General features: G+C 46.9%; 2 non-coding genes across 2 annotated transcripts; both read left to right on the forward strand.

The window, feature by feature from the left end:
• Positions 1-960: 960 nt before the first annotated feature.
• TRNAG-GCC (transfer RNA glycine (anticodon GCC)) lies at positions 961-1,031 on the forward strand. The gene has a single exon. It is a non-coding gene; the product is annotated as a tRNA-Gly (tRNA).
• A 2,446-nt stretch (positions 1,032-3,477) lies between these two features.
• On the forward strand, positions 3,478-3,548 carry TRNAG-GCC (transfer RNA glycine (anticodon GCC)). The gene has a single exon. It is a non-coding gene; the product is annotated as a tRNA-Gly (tRNA).
• Positions 3,549-4,973: the final 1,425 nt, after the last annotated feature.

Consider the following 4,973-nt stretch of genomic DNA (forward strand, 5'->3'; position numbering starts at 1 on the left):
CGTGATAGGGGCGCCACTTGCGCTTGGTGCCTGATTGCGTAAAATTTTCGAGCTCTTAGACCTTATCGCTTAGCAGCATTGACTCCTTCGAGTCAACAGAGTTTCAGAATTTCAAAGACTGTGTACTTTGAAAGGCTTTGAAAAATGCCCGCGTGTCCCAGGTATTAGTTTTTCTAGATCACTTCTGATAAAACGAGCACACCTTCACTGACCCTGCGATCGAAGGAAATTTTGGTGGTGTACGGTTTAGTTTGCTTTCCTCCCGGATGGCTAGTTAAAAAATGGCCAGGCTTAGCTTGGTTAAGCCAAGAATGCGTTGCATATTGTGCGAGTTGGGGCCCAGCTTTCCCTCCGGCTGTCGTGACGTCACGCCACGTGGTTGCGCTAAAGGTCAATGGTGGCTGCCCGGCCGCGCCCAAGGGCTGAACTGAGTGATTGCAATATGCAACGCATAAAATAATCCTGAATGTGGCGCCACATTAAGTGCATGGCTGGGAGAGCAGCGCTGTAGCGGAATCACCCGAGTGTTCTGAGTCTCTAGCGTTTTATATTATTTTATAGAAAACGACAACCTAGTTTTCGCTTTCTATAGAACCAATTTTTCTTCAAAATTGGTTTTTCAAGCCGCATCAGCAACCTTATGATTTTCGAAGAAGCTGAAAGAATCGCTTTTTATGAGAAAGCAAGGCACGCGAGAAATTTTCGCGACCACATACGTTCTTTCGAACGTAGCGATCTTGCCTTGCGTAAAGACACGCTATTGTGCTCCAAAGACCTATTTTCATATCAAACTGCATTTTGCGCCGCAGGCACCTTTGTCTCGCTTCCAAAACACGCAGTCGACGGACAGATGTGCCTGAACGAGCAAGCGCCCGGAGCGAACTGACCTACATACAGCTACGCATTGGTTGGTTTCCTGTGCTAGGTAGGGTCGCGCTATTCTAGTGCGTGTGTCCGTTGGCGTCGGTGGTTCAGTGGTAGAATACTCGCCTGCCACGCGGGTGGCCCGGGTTCGATTCCCGGCCGACGCAGATTTTTTTTTTTTTTTAGATACCAGTTTTCACTTACGGCCTAAAGTACTCAAGTCAGCTTTCTTTCCAAGGTGCTTAGGCCAACCTTTCTAGGCGCATCCGGTGGGCTACGCAGCGGGCGAATGGCGTGCTCGCACTTGCGAAGAGAACCACGTGGTTGAAGCGTGGCTTGGCAAAGCCTCTGTTTCTCCTCAGGTGCTGTACTAATGTTCAGCACAGTAAGCTGCTGCCAACACGAACCTGCTTAAGTCGAATTCCTGATTGAAAAACGTCATATGAACAATTCGTTGGTCTCCCAAACACTAAACGCAAAATAAATCCGCTTAATACTAATTGGTTGTTCCGCTAAGCCGAAGTTCCGCGACCGCCGCTGAGCCCTGGCACGTGGCTCAGCAAAAGGCCCACATCGACTGACTTGGAGGAGGCTGCTCTGCTATACTCCGCTTCTTACGTAGCAGGCAACGATGCGAAGGCTAGACAGGCATTTCTCACTACTGGCATTCGCGACCAAAATATAGTTAGTGACATAAGAATGAAATTGTATAGGTATTCGTCATTGATTTTTGGTGTAAAATTGAGCCTCATACCGAGGTATATTTAAACTGGTAGCGAAGCTCGCGTAGAAGCGCACATGCCAAGAAAATGGCGGCTCGTTGCAATCGTCGCCGTCTACGTATCGGGGGAACAACTAACAGCAAGAAAAAAATAAAAAGTGATGCCACAACTGGAAATGGCAGTGACGTCAAGGTCTTATGCTGCTTTGCGCGTATTTCTTTTTTTATTTCTTTAGCGTCCGGCATTCCGACCGCTACGCCAACAGTTATTTTTCGTTTGAGGCTGAGGCTATCTTGGGACTCACCTCATCTGTAGCGCCAGCGTGTCATTATACAATTGGAGGGGCGCATATCAATATGTGAACATAATTAGGCTGTTATTGACGGCAACTGCTCCAGTAGGTTCCTTGGGAAAGTGAGCTAATGCGATGGAAATATATGACAGTGCCACAGAGGTTTCAAACGCAATTTTACTTTTATTCATATAGAATAATGCAACCAATATAATGGACCAAACAAAACATGTTTCAGTCGATGAAAAGCACTGTGACCAGCACACAGTCGTAATGCTTAAAGGAACTTCTTGCTGCGCTATATGGTGCATTGCTTTGAAGAACCAAGTTGCGCATTCAAAAGAGAGAACAAGAGGAAAAAGCGACGGAGACGGAAAGAGCGCAATTCGTCTCCATGCATCACCTTTTCCTATGGATGTCTTTTTTGAATGCGCAACTTTGTTCTTCAATGTCGTAAAGTGTAGCAACATATGCAAAACCTTTCCACAGAATCATTCGCAATTCCGCGCGACACCATCTATTCATATCCATGTACTCATTTATCAGACAAGACAACATTGCGCCACATTATCGTTTACAAAACACTTGTATTTACTAATTTTGCTGCTCGTCCGGCACTCAGAGCCTGTGTTACGGAGAGTGAACGAACACAGCGCGACATTTGTTCGCGAAGCGTCCCGCAATTATCGTCACGACGAGACAAGCGTATCGGATGCCGCAGCGTGAACTTACACGATAACAAAAAGCCTCCACTCACACCTTTCGTCAAATAATGCCGTTCGCTAGATCACGCAAAATCTGAAGTGAAGCGCACGCCACACTTTAAACAAACACACAAGGAAATAAAATAAACTGGTATGAAACCGCCGCGTTCAAATCAGCAACGCCATACCGCACGACATATTAGCTGGTTTGCAGTCTTGCCAAGGCTTTTGCCAGAATCACGTGTTCATAGAAGTCAGCAAGAGTGAATTAATGAATTGTGAAATAGAAAAGAAATTTACATTTGTTGTTTTAGTACAGCAAAAACACTTGAAACGGAATATTTACTCGTATGACAGTATGCTGATTAAAAATTTTTCGAACATTATTTTTCACAAAGATTTTTCTAGTCTCAGTGCTTGTCCCGCCCCTACCCTAGTCGCGTTTCAATCGTGCACCACTAACTGATATCTCTGGCCGTAGGTTTTGCACGCTTTTCGTTCCAAGCAAGCTTCGCGACCTATTAGATGGGACTTGCTGATACTTTTATGTGCGACGTAATTATTTCATGAAGATATCCAATAGCTCAACGTATTCACCATCGAACGGAGCGAGTGACACGTGTCAGCAATACGCGCTACCAGCGCTAAACAATTTTACGACCGCATGGAGTACATTATTTCGAATGCTGCAGTCTCGCATTGCAGCATGAATTTGTTATTGTACTCCAGTGATTCATATTCTGATCAAGTCCTCGGTGCGCTTCTGAGCGGCCGGTCGACGGACCGAGTGCTTGAGCGACCGAGCGCTCGCGAACAGACTGACCTAGATAAAGCTACACATTGCGCAATTCTCCTTGCTCTATTTTAAGCAGTGCTACGTCGGTGCTGAACGTAAGCGTCGGTGGTTCAGTGGTAGAATACTCGCCTGCCACGCGGGTGGCCCGGGTTCGATTCCCGGCCGGCGCATACTTCTCTTTTTCCAGCTCTGCGGCGTCTCCGAACAAGCTCCTATGTATGCGGCATTATCACGAATAGAATGCACCCGATCCGATTTTCATACCTTTTGCCAGTCCTGCGGGCCTCCGAACAGCCTTCGTCCCATAGTGATTTCTTATTAAAGAACTCTTCTTTTTTATTTTGTAATTTTCTTTTGCGCTGCTTGATGGAGTCAAGGGCTGCTAAAAGTGTAAACTTCTTAAGAAGAAGCTTTGTGATCACATCTGCTCCTCTTCTGTTGACAATAACGCATCTACCCCTTTCTAAAGAGCATATTTTGCGCTCTTGAGCTCAATCTTATAAGCGGTGCAATACTGGTGAGTATAGCTGAAGGTTGTCTTCGGATATGACAGCCAAGTCTTTTGTTCGATTTTACTAGGACGTCTTCCAAGATCTGAATGCGCTGTTAGGAAAATAAAAAACTGCATTGCTTCCATAAACTTACCTATATTCAAATCCTCAAACGGCAGGACCCGTAATGGACGAAGAAGGGAAGAAAGTTGGCAACCAAGTACGGAGTAATTGCAAGTACAATTGCGCAGCGCAGATTCATCGAAGACAACCGATGACAAAGGCAGGAGATCAGACAACTCGTGCGCAATTCTCGTTTTATCTTCCATAGCATGAAACCCTAAGTGCGTCAAAACCACCAAGTCTGTCTCAGGGCTGATCGTGCCAACGAGACATCCAACAAAGTTGTGGGAATTTCGCTTACTTGGCAGGGCTTATATCCTGCTGACTGCTGCAAGCCTTCCTTGCGCCCTAGCTCATTCAGTAGTTTTCCAGCACCCCTTGTGGATTTGTTGACATCACATCGCTTCTCTCGTTCCTCATCCTATAATTCTTTGTTATTTCTCCGCATTTCTTTACCACGTCCCTCCTATCCCCTTCAGCAAGCGGGCGTTGTGCCATTTCCCTATGCAGGGGCCAGCCAGCCTCAGACTCCTTTATTTACGGTTCGCGCTTGCAATCACAATAGTGGCAGCACACACAAATTGTGGCAACGCCGACTACTACAGGAACCTAATGGAACCTTCGGGATACTTGTTGGGGACCGTTAGTACGACAGTTTGTACAGTCCGATGGCGCGCAAGATCGTGCGTTCTGTATTCATCTTAACACGCTCAGCATTCCAGGACAGTGACGGCGTGGCCTGCGACCGCTATTAACAACTATCAGACGAGCTCCGGGCCGACTCGTTCACGCGTCTGTTGTGGATGAGGCCGCGTGACCACAGCTTCCGATTTTCGGGACATAACGGGGAGTCCCGTTTTAAGACTGAAGCCACGTGTTAAAGATTACATTTCTTTGCCTCGATCTGTCGCCCGCTTTGGTGGCCGGTGCATTTCCTCGGTGGCGGTTGTGCGTCCGCTGCCGATACAAAGGCTCTCGCGC

The sequence above is a fragment of the Dermacentor albipictus genome, chromosome 3 (assembly GCF_038994185.2).
Source record: "Dermacentor albipictus isolate Rhodes 1998 colony chromosome 3, USDA_Dalb.pri_finalv2, whole genome shotgun sequence".
Taxonomy (NCBI): Eukaryota; Metazoa; Arthropoda; class Arachnida; order Ixodida; family Ixodidae; genus Dermacentor; species Dermacentor albipictus.